The sequence below is a fragment of the Chiloscyllium plagiosum genome, unplaced genomic scaffold (assembly GCF_037043375.1).
Source record: "Chiloscyllium plagiosum isolate Xiang-an unplaced genomic scaffold, Cpla_swu_hap1 HiC_scaffold_18, whole genome shotgun sequence".
NCBI lineage: Eukaryota > Metazoa > Chordata > Chondrichthyes > Orectolobiformes > Hemiscylliidae > Chiloscyllium > Chiloscyllium plagiosum.
Window position 1 is genome coordinate 23,781,129 of NW_028270156.1, and position 20,383 is coordinate 23,801,511.

General features: G+C 41.8%; 1 protein-coding gene and 1 long non-coding RNA gene across 4 annotated transcripts in view; one reads left to right on the forward strand and one right to left on the reverse strand.

Moving 5' to 3' along the window:
* The window catches only part of chst1 (carbohydrate (keratan sulfate Gal-6) sulfotransferase 1), a 54,013-nt gene that overhangs the window by 21,092 nt on the left and 12,538 nt on the right, over window positions 1-20,383 (reverse strand). The window lies entirely within an intron of this gene.
* LOC122557683 (uncharacterized) overlaps window positions 1,684-20,383 on the forward strand; it is a 52,041-nt gene continuing 33,341 nt past the window's right edge. Inside the window, exon 1 of the long non-coding RNA XR_006313908.2 lies at window positions 1,684-4,560. This is a non-coding gene — a long non-coding RNA (uncharacterized LOC122557683). The remainder of the gene's footprint in view (window positions 4,561-20,383) is intronic.

The following is a 20,383-nucleotide window of genomic DNA, read 5'->3' on the forward strand; positions in this document are numbered from 1 at the left end:
GTAAGCTTGTGAGTGTGATGAGGAATGTGTCAGTGAGAGGGTGCGTGTTGGGTAAGTGCAGGGGTTGTCTTGTATGCATATGAGAGAGAGAGCTTGTGTATGAGAAAGGCTCTGCATGGGTGTATGAGTATGTAGGTGTGTGTGAGTGTGTATCATGCAGTGGGGTCACCTATAGTGTGACATGAACCCAAGGTCCCGGTTGAGGCCATTCCCATGGGTACCGAACTTTGCTATCAGCTTCTGCTGAGCAACTCTGCATTGGTGTTTGTCCTGAAGTCTGCCTTAGAGGATGGTCACCTGAAGGTCCGAGGCTGAATGTCCTGGGGCGCTGAAATGTTTTCCAACTTGGAGGGATCAGTCTTGCCTGGTGATTGTTGCACAGTGTCCATTCATCTGTTGTCGTAGTGCCTGCTCGGTCTCGCCAATGTACCATGCCTCAGGGCAGTCTTGCTGCAGCGTATGAGATAGACCACGTTGGCCGAGTCACCTGAGTACATGATGGGAGGTGCCCCCAAATGTCTTGCAGCAGCTGCCGTGACAGGGTTGTACGGTGTTGTTGTCCTGAAAGCCAGGCAGTTTGCTGTGAACAATGATCTTTGTTGTTTAAACCAAACCTTAAACAGATCATTGTGCGCAGCAAACTGCTCAGCCTTCAGGACAACACCGTACAACTCTGTCATGGCAGCTGCTGCGAGACGTGTCAAACTATTGACACAGATACACCACTCTACACTGGGGCATCTCCCACCACCTACTTGGCAGGTACTCATGTGACTCAGCCAATGAGGTCTATCTCATATGCTGCAGGCAAGGATGTCCTGATGCGTGGTACATTGGTGAGACCAAGCAGCCACTACGACAATGGATTAATGGACACCCTGCAACAATCACCAGGGAGGACTGCTCCCTCCCAGTCGGGGAACACTTCAGCAGTCCAGGACATTCGGTATCTGACCTTTCAGTGACCATCCTCCAAGGCAGACTTCAGGACAAGCAACAATACAGAGTGGTTCAGCAGAAGCTGATAGCCAAGTTCGGTATCCATGGGAATAGCCTCAACTTGGACCTTGGTCCATGTCACACTACAGGTGACTCCACTGCATGATACACTCTCTCACACACACACTCCTACATACTTACACACCCATGCAGACGCCCTCTCATACACAAGCTCTCTATCTCATATGCACACATAGACACCCCTGCATTCACATCCATGCATGCACCTTCTCACAGACACATGTCCCATCACACACACTTAACCAAGCTTACACACACTCTATCATGTGCACTCACATGCACACTGTCACTCTTGCACGTGCACACATATGAGTTTATGGGGTGAATTTGTTTTTGCAGAATTGCATTTTATTTTGCTCAAAAACTGCATGAATCCATGTAAAACTATGTAGAGGGCTTGTCAGTCTGACTAAACATTGGGACACAGTCAGACTTCACAACTATTGTTAGAAAAGCTGAACTATCTTGAGAATCTAATTTAAAACAAGTTCTGGGATTTACTTATCAAAGAACAGAAACCAGCATATCCAATTTTGAAAGATGAAAGATTTAATCTAAAATTGTTTAATGTATCTCATCTCCGTGACACTGGACTCCTTTGGTTATAAATTCTGTGATCATGATCTACTACTCCACAACCACCTGACAAAGGAGCAACACTCCGAAAGCTAGAGCTTCCAAATAAACCTGTTGGACAGTAATCTGGTGTTGTGTGATTTTTAACTTTGTCCACCTCCAAGTCAAACTTGATGCGTGAAAAAAATTTTCTCTGTCATCACGTCACCAAACTGGTGAATTTTTGCTGTTTCACTTCCAAAGTATATCTTTCATTAAATATGGTGGCCAGCACAGCACATGAACTGTGGATTCACCACAGCCCTTGAAACTATAGCAAAATATTATTCTTGTTTTTTAAACCCCCTTTTAATAAAGGCCAACATTACTTTTGCCATTGTAATTTGTTACTGTACATGAATGCTAATATTCTGTCTTCTTTGTACAAATACAATCAAGTCTTTCTGAACAGCAACTTTTGAAAATTTCATGCCTTTTAAAAACATTCTGCTTTTCTATTCTAATGACCAAAGTGAACTAAAAACACATGCCTTCCATGATATTCCAATTGTGATCTTGTTCTCCACTCACTCAGCTAGTCTATAATGTTTTTGCAGCCTCTCTGTAATGTACCCCCACTTACACTCCCACCTAGTATTGTGTCATCATCAAAATTAGATACCTATTTTCATTCTGTCTTGTCACCATTGTGAGTTGTTATCCCAAAGTTTGGTGGAATATTTCAATTTGTAATTCCACTTTTTGTGTGAAAAAAGGGCTGATACAACAAAGAATGGCTGTAGATGTGAATTAGGTGGCTGAAAAGAGAGACACAATGAATATCATTACTTGGATGCAAAGAGGATGTCAAACAACAGTCCTTCAAAGTGGTAGTAAGAGGGGAAGAAGCAAGTCAAACCAGATTAGACTGCGATCTCGATTGAAAACAGAATGAGAAGCTGGTGATCATCAGCATAACAGAAAGCCACCTCGTGCAGATTATGTCTGAAACTCTAGATGCATTTTGGTTTTCCTTTTGAAGAATACATAAGGACTATGGTTTAAAAGCCAGTTTGAACTTGATTGGAGAAAGGTAATAGGAATAAATGGTCTCATACATACCAGTCTGGGTTCAGGTGTTAGTGTGCTGTGAAGATCACGTTCAGAGACTTATCCCTAGCCACCCCTGTGACGCATGAAAAAGAAGACCATCTCTAATTCAGTGCTGCTAAACCAGACAAAAGACAGCAAATGGACACTCTCTCTCACCCTGAGTGCTGGAATTCAAACACAACTGAAAAAAATCAGAATTCAGAATCTCAACCAATCTGCAAAACTAAAGATTTTGAAACTATCAACAATGGTTAGTACTGCTGTCTCACAGCACTAGGGACCTGGGTCTAATTCCACCCTCGGCGACTGTGTGGAGTTTGCACAAACTCCCCATGTTTGCGTGGGTTTCCTCTGGTCACTCGGGTTTCCCCCCCACAGTCCAAAGATGTGCTGCTTAGGTGGATTGGCCAATCTAAATTACCCCATAGTGTCCAGGGATATGCAGGCTATGTGGATTAGTCATAGGAAATGCAAGGTTACAGGGATAGGGTAGGGGTCTGGATCAGGGTGGGATGCTGTCCGGCGGGTCAGTGTGGACTCAGTGGGCTGAATGGCCTGCTTCCACACTATAGCGATTCTTTAAAGAAAACACACCAATATCAATGGTACTGGTAAACTCCAATGCAGCAGCCTGCTCTTCAGGAACAATGCAGAAATTGATCTGTGTACCTTTTTGCTAACTTTTATCTTTTTTGACTCATTTCTAATCTGTGCAGGCATTGATTTACTAAATTCTTCTTGTGTTTAGTAGTTAATAAATTCATGCTTTGTTATTCAAGGAAGCCTGGCTAAATTAGTTCCCTTTAAAACATAAGTTCATGTGGGTCTAGGAGTAAGAAGGAAAGGGATTTTTTAAAAAATTAATCTTGTCATGATCAACTAAAGGGTGGGTGAATAAATAAGCCAGGTCATTCCTCCTTACCTGGTAGCTTAACAGTTTGGGGTATCCTGCAATCAACTGGAGATCCTTGCCCAATGTTTGATCATAACAAATTGGGGACTGTTTCTGTGATTTGAACACAGAGATTGAGTAAACTGGGAAATTTGATTGGGTAAATTATCACTTTGAACAAATTTCTTGAGTTATTCTGCTTTTGTAGAGAAATGCCTGCACTTGCTACCAGAGTAAATTTAGAGGAAGCTACTTTTGAGGATTCTTTTGCTCTGTCCCCAGAATAGTCAAAAGATTTAGCTTAGATAAGAATGTCTCCCACAAGCAAGAAAACTCAATATTTTGTAAGGATGGCCAATGGTTTACAAATGGGGACACTAACTGCATTCCAAACATACTAAATGGTGAAGGGGTGAATGACAGGGGAGGGAAAAAGGGGGGAGGAAATAAACACAACTATTACTAGAGACAACACTGAAGAAATTCATGGAGCTAAATGCTGATAAGTCTGCTTGACCTGATGGGTTGCATCTTAGGATTTTGAAAGAAGTAACTACTGGAGTCACTGGTGATAGTCTTCCAAGAATTATCTGATTCTGGAAACGATCCAGAAGCTTGGAAAACTGCCAATGTACTAACTGTTATTAAGGGAGGGAGTTTGTAAAAAAAATAACTATACTGTAAAGACCATTTTTCTAATTTCTAGTGAGTACAGTCCTAACCTGTTTAATCTTTGCTTACAAGACACCCCTCCATACCAGGGATCATCCTATTTGGTAGTCACCCCTCTGCTGCAGGTAAAGGAAGGTACTTTCTCACTCAAAGTATTCCTAACCAGGCAAAAGGATACACAACAACAAAAGAGCTTTCAACCTGAATGCTGGAATTCAATCATAGTCAAAAAGAAACATAATTACAGAATCTCAACTAATTTAAGGACTGGGAAATGAACTATTCAAGTAATAATGTCAACACTACAGGTAAGCTCCACTGCAATGGCCCATTCAACTAGCTGCTCTTTTCGAAACAGTTTAGAGACTAATCTGCTTTTTAACATTTATATTTTCAGATTCACCTCTTACTTCTAAACTGTATATATATGTTTGACATTACTAATTCTTGCATTTAGTAATTAATAAACTCACTTTTTGTTAACTCAAAAAAATCTAGTTAAATTGGCTACTTTAAAACAAGTTTAAATGGGTCTGGGAGGAAGGTCTAAACATGGAGAAATCCTTTCAAAATGAATCCGGTTGCAACCAACTGAGGGTGGATGAATAATGAAGGAGAGCCAGTTCATCCACCCTCACTGGGAACTTAACAGTTTGTGACTGCCTGTCCAGAACCAAATGATTTAAAGAATGTCATTTGATATCTTGTCATAACAGTCTTAATTCATTAATAGAGATACTAAAAAGCTGAGCCCTATCACAGTTCCTTGTAGCAGTCCTTTTGTCACAGATGTCTATACTTACTGACTGTTAACCAATCCTGTATCCATGCCAGGATAGGATTTTTAAAATTTTTTTTTGAATCAGCTTGTTTAGAGATGTCATTCCAAACCGAATAGATGCAACTTGAACCCATGCCTCCTGGTTCAGAGGTACGAATGCTACCATTTCATCACAAGCCTCTCCATGCTAGTATATTATTCCCAATTAAACAAGCCCTTAACTTGCCTGTCAACGTTTTGTGTGGCTCTTTAATGAACACTTTTTAAGAATCCAGGTATATTACATCTTTCAGTTCTCCTTGATCTATATGACCAGTTTCATCCATAAAAGACTTAATTTTTTCAAAAACAATTTCTGTTTCGTAATACTATATTGACTTTGTCTGATCACATTATCATTTTCTAAAGGGACCATTAAGACTTATTTAATAATAGATACAAGCACTTTCTTGATGACTAATATTAATTGATAACTGGCCTGTGGTTCTCTGATTTATCTACCTTTCCTTTCTAGAAAAGCAGTGTTACATTTACTGATTCCCAATCTGCTGTTTCAGTTCTAAGGAACGATAACTAGGACTGTAAACAGGGCTTTAAACTAACTGGGGGGGGGGGAGGGGGCGGGTGAGTCCAGTTGTAGGGGAAATTAGAAAACCCAAATTAAAAGAGGAGTTAAGAGCGCACTTTAGTGATGTGGCAGACGGTTACCAGACAATAAAGGTGAGCGACAGAACAGGTGAATGTCTTTATGCACCAAAGAATTATAAAAGAGTAGGGAAATTTACCAATAGAACAAATTTAAAAGCTTTGTATTTAAATGCACAAAGCATTCGAAACAAATTAATTAGTTAATAGCACAAATAGAAACAAAAGGGTATGATTTGGTGGTGATTACTGAGACATGGTTACAAGGAGACCAGATCTGAGAATTGAATATCCAAGGGTATTCAGCATTTCAGAAAGATAGACTGAAAAGAAAAGGCGGTGGTGCTGATTTGCTGTAAAGGAAGGGATCCGTTCTGTAATGAGATATGACATAAGCACGGGAGATTAAGATGTGGAATCAGTCTGGGTAGAAATAAGAAATAACGAAGGGAAGAAGTACTTGGTAGGAGTAATCTATAGATCCCCAAACAGTAGTTCCACAATGGAGCACAGTATATATCAGGAAATATTAGGGTCTTGCAAGAAAAGTATGGCAATAATAATGTGTGATTTTAACATGCACATAGATTGGAAGAATCAAATTGGCAAGGGTAGCCTGGAGGTAGAGTTCATTGAACATATTAGAGATTGTTTCTTGGAGCAGTATGTTGTGGAAACAACCAGGGAGCAGGCTACTCTGGATTTGGTATTGTGTAATGAGGAGAGATTAATTGATGACATCATAGTTAAAGATCCTCGAGAAAATAGTGACCATAGTATGATAGAATTCAAAATTCAGTTTGGGGTGAGAAAGTGGAGTCCCACACACTTGTTCTGGAATTAAACAAAGGAAATTACTTAGAAATAGGGACTGATTTGGCCTGAGAAGATTGGGCAGGAAGATTAGGTAAGACAGTGGATAAGCAGTGGCAGTTGTTTAAGGAGGTATTCAATTCCTCACAACTAAAATATATCCCAGTTAGGAAGAAAGATAGCAAGAGTGGCTATTAGGGGTAGTTTATTAGCTTGGATAGGTGTCTGGCTGATGGGCAGAAGGTAGAAAATCGGGATAATTTTTTTTAATGGATGGCAAGAAGTAACTAGTGGGATGCCACAAGGTTTGGTTCTTGGGCCCCAGCTATTTACAATCTGAATTAATCATTTGGATACAGGGATAGAAGGCTCTATAGCCAAATTTGTGGATCACAAAAAAAAGGCGGGATGGTAAGTTGCAATGAGGATACAGATAGGTTAGGAGAGTGGACCAAAATGTGGCAGATAAAGTTTAATGTGGATAAGTGTAAGGTCATGCATTTTGGTTCGAGAAATGGGAAGTCAACCTATTATCTAAATGGGGAGAGACATTGGGGTGCTACAGTACAGAGGGATCTGGATGTCCTCATTCATAAGTCACAGAAAACTAGCATGCAGGTAAAGCAGATAATAAAGAAAATGAATGGAATGTTGGCTTTTATAGCTAAAGGAATAGAGTATAAAGGTACGGAACTATTGTTGCAACAATACAAGGCATTATCTAAATGGGGAGAGATATCGGGGTGCTACAGTATAGTACAAGGCATTGGTGAGACCACACCTGGAGTATTGGTCCCCTTATTTTAGGAAAGATGGAGGCAGTTCAGAGGAAGTTCACTAATTGATCCCAGAGGTGAGGAGTTTATCATATAATGAGAGATTGAATAGTTTAGGCCTATACTCTGGAATTTAGAAGAATGAAGGAAGATCAAATTGAGGTATTCAAGATAATAATAGGTATGGATAAAATATATGTGGAACGGATGCTCCCTCATGTGGCACATTCTAGGTTGAGAGGTCATAGTCTTAGGATAAGGGGTAGCAAAGTTAAAAGAGTTGAGGAGAAACCATTTCTCCCAAAGGATGGTGAATCTGTGTAATTCACTACCCTAAAGTGCCGTGGATGCTGGGACAGTGAGTAAATTTAAGAAAGAGTTAGACCGATTTTTAATTGGTAATGGGTTGAAGGGTTATGATGAGAAGGCAGTTGAATACAGGTGAGGAGCATATCAGCCATGATCAAATGGCCTAATTCTGCTCCTATTTCTTGTGAATTTAAGAACTTTGGAAAATTATAGCCAGAACATCCATTATTTCTGCAGCTATCTCTTTTGGAACCATGGGTTGTAAGTCCTCCAAGTTTTTCTAGTACTTTTGTTTTGTCTCTGCTGATATTAATTTTCTTCATTTTTTTATTCTTTTTTGCACCCGGGCTATACTTTATTCTTGCACGAGACTTGTATCTTCTACTGTGAAAACAGATAAAATATTAGTTCCTGCTTCTTAGGGACTAATGTTTACTTTCACTACACTTTTTAAAGAATTGTAAAAACTCTTTCAATATGTTTATATATTCCTGACTAATTTCCTTTTGTACTTTTTTCACCTTTACATCATTTTTTATGCTGATGCTTTGCATTAAAACAAAATACTCTTAAACCTCAGACGTCTTGCTATTCTTTACAACATGGTAAGCCTCTTCTCTTAATCTTATACTATCCTCAAACATTCCAGACCAAGCTAGGGATAGGTCATCCTGTTGAGATTTTGCTTTTCAGTGCTTTTGTTGTATATTTTGAATTGCTTCTTTAAATGGTTACAATGGTTATTGTATCTTTGAGTTTATTTATCCCATCAACATAGGCCAGTTCTTTTCTCATATCGATGAGACTAGTTTTAAGTTTAAGATTCTTGTTTGTTATTGCAGTACATTGCTTTAAAATGTAACATGGAATTCAATTTCATTATGATCACTAGTTCCTGGAGGATTTTTTTACTATGATATTACTAATTGACCCCAGTGTTATTACACAAGATTTTGTCTGAAATAACTTTATCCATAGTCAGCTCCACAGTGTATTGCTCCAGGAAACTGTCATAAAAATTCAACTTTCTATATGGTCGGCACAGTGGCACAGCGGTTAGCACTGCTGCCTCACAGCGCCAGAGACCTGGGTTCAATTCCTGCCTCAGGCGACTGACTGTGTGGAGTTTGCACATTCTCCCCGTGTCTGCGTGGGTTTCCTCCGGGTGCTCCGGTTTCCTCCCACACTCCAAAAATGTGCAGGTTAGGTGAATTGGCCATGCTAAATTGCCTGTAGTGTTAGGTGAAGGGGTAAATGCAGGGGAATGGGTCTGGGTGGGTTGTGCTTCGGCGGGTCTGTGTGGACTTGTTGGGCCGAAGGGCCTGTTTCCACACTGTAAGTAATCTAAATCTAAATATATAACACTCGTCAATTTGATTGGTCTAGTCTGTTTAAAGTCCACTACAGTTATTACACACTCCAATAATTTATTATTTAATGATCTGTCCAACTACTCCCATAAATATTTTCTGATTCTTGCAATTCCTAAACTGCAGCCATACTGATGCTACTTAATTATTTCCTGAGCCAAGATCCTTCCTCATGAATGCCCATAATTATTTATTATTAGTGTTGCCCCTCCTCTCTTGCTGTTGTTTTTCTTTGCAAAATATTGTGTGTTCTGGAATGATTGTTTCCTAACCGTGGTCACCTTGTAACCCAGTCTCTATAATGGTGATTGGACTTAATCCATTTATTTCCATAATAATTCCTTATAAAAGGAATTGCTGTTGTCTGAGATTAATCCTGATAGAAATGGTAAGAGATGTTGTGATTTATTTTGGTGGGCAGTCTGTTCAGAATGGAACTTAAGATGCAGCTAGCAAGGAAACTCAATGCTTGCTACTGACTATACAGAGAGAATGGAGGACAGACCATATCAGATACTGAGGAGAAAAGATGTGGTGAAGAGTTGGACACTTTGAGGGGGTATAAAGTGCGATTGCAATAATATATGAATATTGGCAGAACAATGTAAGCAATAATATCAAATTATAATTCAAAAGGATTTATCATCAATTACAGAAATAAAAATCAGAATGCAGTTCATTTGATTACCTTGGAGGAATTCATAAGAACAGTATGTTCTCTCTTAGTAGTATTTGACCAACATATTGTTTGACCAATATAAGAACAGAACGAGGTGAGGAGACTACATTCTCCAGGCAAAAATTGGCCAAAATCAGACTTTTTGGACGGTAACTGGAATTCTACATCAATATTAATGAGAATAATGCTTCACACAATGGGACAATAACAAAAATTGTAAATGACATTGGGACAGTAAGTAGGATTGTCCATGGCACACTGAGACAGTAACTGGGATTGTACATGGCACACTGGGACAGTAACTCGGATTGGCATAAAATATCTTATGGTACTGTTTCAGAAATAATGAGGGGGTTTTCCTGGTGTCCTGGTCAATATTTAGTTAGTGCAATGCCACAGAAACAGATTATCTGCTTATCAAATGATACCCAACTGGCATTCACCTAAAGCTTTGAAGTGGGAAAATATCCCAAAGCAGTTTTCAGGAACATTATCAGTAAAACAATGCAGACACCGAGTAACTGAAATATATATTAACATAAGCATTCCAAATCATCAGAAAAAAGGATAGGATTTCAGGATCAACTTAAAGAAAATAAAGAAAGTTGAGGAAATGGAGAGGATCAGGAAAGGAATCACAGAATTTGAAGATTCATGGAGCTACAGGAGATTTGGGGAGTTGAAGAAATGGAGGCAATTTAGAACAAAAATGACAATTATAACATTAAGATTTTATCGTTCCTGGAGACAATCAAGGGCAGCAAGCACAATGGTTATGGATGAATGGCATTTACATAGGCAGCACAGTGTGGATGATTGCTGATTGATATAGGGTGAAAGATGGGAGGCTGGTCAGGTGTGTTTAGAGTAGTCAAGAGGCAATCAAAGTATAGCTGAGGGTTCATGCAAATTCACTGAGGAAGACGGATATGGAAGCTAGAGAACTTGGGAAAATAAAAAGTGATATCTTGCAAAGTGTCCATGTTAGAGGAGGAGATGCTAGACATCTTAAAAATGTATAAAGGAGGATAAATCCTCAGGAGCAGATCAGGTGTTTCCCAGACCTTTGTGGGAAGCTAGAGAAGTGATTGCTAGATCCATTGCTGAGGTGTTTGTATCATTGATAGCTATGGGTGAGGTGCTGGAAGACAAAAAGTAGTGGACCCAGCACTGATCCTTGTGGCACACTGTTGACTGTACCTAATCAGTCCTTGCCTTTCCAAATACATGCAAATTGTGTCCCTCACAATCCCCTCTAACGACTTAACCACCACTGACATCAGGCTCACCCCTCTATAGTTCACTGGCTTTTCCGTGCCACCTTTCTTAAATAATGGCACCACATGAGCCAACCTCCAGTCATCCAGCACCTCACCCATAGCCATCAATGATACAAATAACTCAGCAATGGATCTAGCAATCACTTCCCTAGCTTCCCATAAAGGTCTGGGATACATCTGATCAGTGTCTGGGACTTTATCCTCCTTTATGCATTTTAAGATGTCCAGCATCTCCTCCGATAACATGGACACTTTGCAAGATATCACTAGTAATTTCCGCAAGTTCTCCAGCTACCATATCCTTCTTCCTCAGATAATTACCAGACTATATAACACACTGACATATCAGCCACTGACAGGTTACAAATCACACTATGACTCTCAACAGACTGTATATCACACTGAGACCATAACTGGACAAAATATCACACTGAGAAAGTAACTGAACTGTATATCACACTGAGACCGTCACTGGACTGGATATCACACAGAGTTCGTAACTAGACTCTATATCACACTGAGACCGTAACTGGACTGTATTTCACATGGAGACTGTAAGTGGACTGGATATCATACTGAGACAGTAACTGGACTGTATATTACACTGAGACCATAACTGGAATGGATACCATACTGAGACAGGAACTGGACTGTAAATCACACTGAGAAAGTAACTGGACTGTACATCACACTGAGACTGTAACTGGACTGTATTTCACATGGAGACTGTAACTGCACTGGATATCATACTGAGACAGGAACTGGACTGGATAGCACACTGAGACCGTAACTGGACTGGATATCATACTGAGACTGTAACGGGACTGGATATCACACTGAGACCGTAACTGGACTGGATATCACACTGAGACTGTAACTGGACTGTATATCATACTGATCCATAACTGGACTGGATATCATACTGAGACTGTAACTGGACTGTATATCACACTGAGACTGTAACTGGACTGTATGTCACACTGAGAAAGTAACTGGACTATATATCACACTGAGACTGTAACTGGACTGTATGTCACACTGAGAAAGTAACTGGACTATATATCACACTTAGACAGTAACTGGCCTGGATATCACACAGAGACTGTAAATGGACTGTATATCATACTGAGAAAATAACTGGACTGTACATTACACTGAGACTGTAACTGGACTGTATATCACACTGAGTCAGTAACTGCACTGTATACCATACAGAGACCGTAACTGGACTGGATATCACACTGAGACCATAACTGGACTGGATATCACACTGAGACTGTAACTGGACTGTATTTCACACGGAGACTGTAACTGGACTGGATATCATACTGAGACAGTAACTGGACTGTATATTACACTGAGACCATAACTGGATTGGATATCACACTGAGACAGTAACTGGACTGTATGTCACACTGAGACTGTAACTGGACTGTATTTCACACGGAGACTGTAACTGGACTGGATATCATACTGAGACAGTAACTGGACTGTATATTACACTGAGACCATAACTGGATTGGATATCACACTGAGACAGTAACTGGACTGTATGTCACACTGAGACTGTAACTGCACTGTATACCATACAGAGAAAGTAACTGGACTGGATATCACACTGAGACCATAACTGGACTGGATATCATACTGAGACAGTAACTAGACTGTATATTACACTGAAACCGTAACTGGACTGGATAGCACACTGAGACAGTAACTGGACTGTATATCACACCGAGACCGTAACTGGACTGGACATCATACTGAGACTGTAACTGGACTGTATATCACACGGAGACTGTAACTGGACTGGATATCACACTGAGACTGTTACTGGACTGTATTTCACACGGAGACTGTAACTGGACTGGATATCATACTGAGACCGTAACTGGACTGGATATCACACTGAGACCGTAACTGGACTGGATATCACACTGAGACTGTAACTGGACTGTATATCACACGGAGACCATAAATGGACTATATATCACATTGAGACAGTAACTGGACTGTATATCACACTGAGACTGTAACTGGACTGCATATCACACTGTGACTGTAACTGGACTGGATATCACACTGTGACTGTAACTGGACTGTATATCATACTGAGACCATAACTGGACTGCATATCACACTGTGACTGTAACTGGACTGGATATCACACTGAGACAGTAACTGGACTGGATATCACACTGAGAAGTAACTGGGCTGTATATCACACTGAGACAGTAACGGGACTGGATATCTACTGAGACTGTAACTGGACTGGATATCACACTGTGACTGTAACTGGACTTGATATCACACTGAGAAGTAACTGGACTGGATATCACACTGAGACCGTAACCGGACTGGATATCACACTGAGACAGTATCTGGACTTTATATCATACTGAGACCATAACTGGACTGGATATCATATTGAGACTGTAACTGGACTGTATATCATACTGAGACCGTAACTGGACTGGATATCATATTGAGACTGTAACTGGACTTATAGCAGACTGAGACCTTAACTGGACTGCATATCACACTGTGACTGTAACTGGACTGGATATCACACTGAGACCGTAACTGGACTGGATATCACACTGAGACAGTAACTGGGCTGTATACACGCTGTGACTGTAACTGGACATATTGAGACAGTAACTGGACTGTACATCACGCTGAGAGTGAAACTGCACTGTATTTCACATGGAGACTGTAACTGGACTGGATATCATACTGAGACAGTAACTAGACTGTATATTACACTGAGGCCATAACTGGACTGGATATCATACTGAGACAGGAACTGTAATGGATAGCATCCTGAGACAGTAACTGGACTGTATATCACACTGAGACCGTAACTAGACTGTATATCACACTGAGACTGTAACTGGACTGGATATCACACTGAGACCGTAACTGGACTGGATATCACACTGAGACTGTAACTGGACTGGATATCGCACTGAGACTGTAACTGGATTGTATATCATACTGAGACCGTAACTGGACTGGATATCATACTGAGACTGTAACTGGACTGTATATCACACTGAGAAAGTAACTGGACTATATATCACACTGAGACAGTAACTGGCCTGGATATCACACTGAGACTGTAACTGGATTGTACATCATACTGAGACCGTAACTGGACTGGAGATCATACTGAGACTGTAACTGGACTGTATATCACACTGAGACTGTAACTGGACTGTATGTCACACTGAGAAAGTAACTGGACTATATCACACTGAGACAGTAACTGGCCTGGATATCACACAGAGACTGTAAATGGTCTGTATATCATACTGAGAAAATAACTGGACTGTACATTACACTGAGACTGTAACTGGACTGTATATCACACTGAGACAGTAACTGCACTGTATACCATACAGAGACCGTAACTGGACTGGATATCACACTGAGACCATAACTGGACTGGATATCACACTGAGACTGTAACTGGACTGGATATCGCACTGAGACTGTAACTGGATTGTATATCATACTGAGACCGTAACTGGACTGGATATCATACTGAGACTGTAACTGGACTGTATATCACACTGAGATTGTAACTGGACTGTATGTCACACTGAGAAAGTAACTGGACTATATATCACACTGAGACAGTAACTGGCCTGGATATCACACTGAGACTGTAACTGGATTGTACATCATACTGAGACCGTAACTGGACTGGATATCATACTGAGACTGTAACTGGACTGTATATCACACTGAGACTGTAACTGGACTGTATGTCACACTGAGAAAGTAACTGGACTATATCACACTGAGACAGTAACTGGCCTGGATATCACACAGAGACTGTAAATGGTCTGTATATCATACTGAGAAAATAACTGGACTGTACATTACACTGAGACTGTAACTGGACTGTATATCACACTGAGACAGTAACTGCACTGTATACCATACAGAGACCGTAACTGGACTGGATATCACACTGAGACCATAACTGGACTGGATATCACACTGAGACTGTAACTGGACTGTATTTCACACGGAGACTGTAACTGGACTGGATATCATACTGAGACAGTAACTGGACTGTATATTACACTGAGACCATAACTGGATTGGATATCACACTGAGACAGTAACTGGACTGTATGTCACACTGAGACTGTAACTGGACTGTATTTCACACGGAGACTGTAACTGGACTGGATATCATACTGAGACAGTAACTGGACTGTATATTACACTGAGACCATAACTGGACTGGATATCACACTGAGACAGTAACTGGACTGTATGTCACACTGAGACAGTAACTGCACTGTATACCATACAGAGAAAGTAACTGGACTGGATATCACACGGAGACTGTAACTGAGCTGGATATCATACTGAGACAGTAACTAGACTGTATATTACACTGAGACCGTAACTGGACTGGATAGCACACTGAGACAGTAACTGGACTGTATATCACACCGAGACCGTAACTGGACTGGACATCATACTGAGACTGTAACTGGACTGGACAGCACATTGAGACTGTAACTTGCTGAGACTGAAACTGGACTGTATATCACACGGAGACTGGAACTGGACTGGATATCACACTGAGGCAGTTACTGCACTGTATTTCACACGGAGACTGTAACTGGACTGGATATCACACTGAGACAGTAACTGGACTGGATATCACACTGAGACTGTAACTGGACTGGATATCACACTGAGACCGTAACTGGACCGTATATCATACTGAGACCGTAACTAGATTGGATATCACACTGAGACCGTAACTGGACTGGATATCACACTGAGACCCTAACTAGACTGGACATCACACTGAGACCATAACTGGACTATACATCATACTGAGACCCTAACTAGACTGGACATCACACTGAGACCGTAACTGGATTTGATAGCACACTGAGACTGTAACTGGACTGTATATCATACTGAGACCGCAACTGGACTGTATATCACACTGAGACCATAAATGGACTATATATCACACTGAGACAATATCTGGACTGTATATCACACTGAGACTGTAACTGGACAGCATATCACACTGAGACTGTAACTGGACCGTATATCACACTGAGACCGTAACTGGACTGTATCTCATACGGAGACCATAACTGGACTGGATATCACACTGAGACTGTAACTGGACTGTATTTCACACGTAGACTGTAACTGGATTGGATATCACACTGAGACAGGAACTGGACTGTATGTCACACTGAGACTGTAACTGCACTGTATACCATACAGAGAAAGTAACGACTGGATATCACACTGAGACCATAACTGGACTGGATATCATACTGAGACAGTAACTAGACTGTATATTACACTGAGACCGTAACTGGACTGGATAGCACACTGAGACAGTAACTGGACTGTATATCACACCGAGACCGTAACTGGACTGGACATCATACTGAGACTGTAACTGGACTGGATAGCACATTGAGACTGTAACTGGACTGTATATCACACTGAGACCATAAATAGACTATATATCATACTGAGACTGTAACTGGACTGTATATCACACGGAGACTGTAACTGGACTGGATATCACACTGAGACTGTTACTGGACTGTATTTCACACGGAGACTGTAACTGGACTGGATATCACACTGAGACCGTAACTGGACTGTATATCATACTGAGACCGTAACTGGACTGGATATCACACTGAGACCGTAACTGGACTGGATATCACACTGAGACTGTAACTGGACTGTATATCACACGGAGACCATAAATGGACTATATATCAGAAACACAGAAACACAGAACAATACAGCACAGAACAGGCCCTTCGGCCCACGATGTTGTGCCGAACTTCTAACCTAGATTAAGTACCCATCCATGTACCTATCCAAATGCCGCTTAAAGGTCGCCAATGATTCCGACTCCACCACTCCCACGGGCAGCGCATTCCATGCCCCCACCACTCTCTGGGTAAAGAACCCACCCCTGACATCTCCCCTATACCTTCCACCCTTCACCTTAAATTTATGTCCCCTTGTAACACTCTGTTGTACCTGGGGAAAAAGTTTCTGACTGTCTACTCTATCTATTCCTCTGATCATCTTATAAACCTCTATCAAGTCACCCCTCATCCTTCGCCGTTCCAATGAGAAAAGACCGAGAACTCTCAACCTATCCTCGTACGACTTCCTCTCCATTCCAGGCAACATCCTGGTAAATCTTCTCTGCACCCTCTCCAAAGCTTCCACATCTTTCCTATAGTGAGGCGACCAGAACTGCACACAGTACTTCAACTGTGGCCTAACCAAAGTCCTGTACAGCTGCAACATCACTTCACGACTCTTGAATTCAATCCCTCTGCTAATGAACGATAATACTCCATAGGCCTTCTTACAAACTCTATCCACCTGAGTGGCAACCTTCAAAGATCTATGTACATAGACCCCAAGATCCCTCTGTTCCTCCACCTGACTAAGAACCCTACCATTAACCCTGTATTCCGCATTCTTATTTGTTCTTCCAAAATGGACAACCTCACACTTGGCAGGGTTGAACTCCATCTGCCACTCCTCAGCACAGCTCTGCATCATATCTAAGTCCCTCTGCAGCCGACAACAGCCCTCCTCACTGTCCACAACTCCACCTATCTTCGTATCATCTGCAAATTTACTGACCCACCCTTCGACTCCCTCATCTAAGTCATTAATAAAAATTACAAACAGCAGAGGACCCAGAACTGATCCCTGCGGAACTCCACTTGTAACTGGGCTCCAGGCTGAGTATTTACCATCTACCACCACTCTCTGCCTTCGACCGGTTAGCCAGTTTTCTATCCAATTGGCCAAATTTCCCTCTATCCCATGCCTCCTGACTTTCCGCATAAGCCTACCATGGGGAACCTTATCAAATGCCTTACTAAAATCCATGTACACTACATCCACTGCTCTTCCCTCAGCCACATGCTTGGTCACCTCCTCGAAGAATTCAATAAGACTTGTAAGGCAAGACCTACCCTTCACAAATCCGTGCTGGCTGTCCCTAATCAAGCAGTGTCTTTCCAGATACTCATAAATCCTATCCCTCAGTACCCTTTCCATTACTTTGCCTACCACAGAAGTAAGACTAACAGGCCTGTAATTCCCGGGGTTATCCCTATTCCCTTTTTTGAACAGGGGCACAACATTCGCTACTCTCCAGTCCCCTGGTACCACCCCCTTTGCCAGTGAAGACGAGAAGATCATTGCCAACGGTACTGCAATTTCCTCTCTAGCTTCCCACATAATCCTAGGATATATCCCGTCAGGCCCGGGGGACTTGTCTATCCTCAAGTTGTTCAAAATGTCCAACACATCTTCCTTTCTAACAGGTATCTCTTCTAGCTTACCAGTCCATTTCACACTCTCCTCTTCTACAATACGGTCCCTCTCGTTCGTAAATACTGAAGAGAAGTACTTGTTCAAGACCTCTCCTATCTCTTCCGACTCAATACACAGTCTCCCACTACTGTCCTTGATCGGACCTACCCTCGTTCTCGTCATTCTCTGGTTTCTCACATACGCATAAAATGCCTTGGGGTTATCCTTGATCCTATCCGCCAACGATTTTTCATGCCCTCTCTTAGCTCTCCTAATCCCTTTCTTCAGGTCCCTTCTGGCTATCCTGTATCCCTCCACTGCTCTGTCTGAATCCTGTTTCCTCAACCTTATGTAAGCCTCCTTCTTCCTCTTTACCAGACATTCAACCTCTCTCGTCAACCAAGGCTCCTTCACACGACCATTTCTTTTCTGCCTGATAGGTACATACATATCATGGACACGTCGTATCTGCTCTTTGAAAAAGTTCCACATTTCCACCACATCCTTCCCTGACAGCCTATGCTCCCAACGTATGCTCCTCAAATCCTGCCTTACAGCATCGTAATTTCCCTTCCCCCAATTATAAAATCTACCTTGTTGTGCGCACCTATCTCTCTCCATAACCAAGGTGAAAGTCACAGAATTGTGGTCACCATCACCAAAATGTTCACCCACTAACAAGCCCACCACTTGTCCCGGTTCATTACCGAGTACCAAATCCAATATGGCCTCCCCTCTGGTTGGACAATCTACATATTGCGTTAGAAAAGCTTCCTGGACACACTGCACAAACACCGCCCCATCCAATCTACTTGATCTAAAGAGCTTCCAATCAATATTTGGGAAGTTGAAGTCGCCCATGACTACGACCCTGTGGCTTCTGCACCTTTCCAAAATCTGTTTCCCAATCTGTTTCTCCACATCTCTGCTGCTATTGGGGGGCCTATAGTAAACACCCAACAAGGTGACTGCACCTTTCCTATTTCTGACTTCAGCCCATACTACCTCCAGAGGCAGATCCCCCTCAAACTTCCTTTCTGCAGCTGTTATACCATTTCTAATTAGCAATGCCACCCCCCCTCCTTTTTTCCCACCCTCCCTAATCTTACTGAAACACCTGTAACCAGGAACCTCCAACAGCCATTCCTGTCCCACATCTATCCACGTTTCTGTGATGGCCACAACATCGTAGTCCCAGGTACCGATCCACGCCTTAAGTTCACCCACCTTATTTCTGATACTCCTTGCGTTGATGTATACGCACTTGAGCCCATCTCTGTGTCCGCTAGTAGTCCCTGTCAGTGCTACCTTCTCCACAGCCCCCCTACAGTCTTGGGCATCCTGACAAACAGCTAACCTACTTGCTGGACTACAAGTCCGGATCCCATCCCCCTGCCAAATTAGTTTAAACCCCCCCGAAGAGTGCTAGCAAACCTACCCCCCAGGATATTGGTGCCCTTCTGGTTCAGGTGCAACCCGTCCTGTTTGTACAGGTCCCACCTTCCCCAGAATGCAGTCCAATTGTCCAAATATCTGAAGCCCTCCCTCCTACACCAGCCTTGCAGCCACGTGTTCAACTGCACTCTCTCCCTATATCACATTGAGACAGTAACTGGACTGTATATCACACTGTGACTGTAACTGGACTGGATATCACACTGAGACCGTAACTGGACTGTACATCATACTGAGACCATAACTGGACTGTATATCATACTGAGACCGTAACTGGACTGTATATCATACTGAGACCGTAACTGGACTGGATATCACACTGAGACCGTAACTGGACTGGATATCACACTGAGACTGTAACTGGACTGTATATCACACGGAGACCATAAATGGACTATATATCACATTGAGACAGTAACTGGACTGTATATCACACTGAGACTGTAACTGGATTGCATATCACACTGTGACTGTAACTGGACTGGATATCACACTGAGACCGTAACCGGACTGGATATCACACTGACACTGTAACTGGACTGGATATCACACTGTGACTGTAACTGGACTTGATATCACACTGAGACCGTAACTGGACTGGATAGCACACTGAGACAGTAACTGGACTGTATATCACACTGAGACTGTAACTGGACTGGATATC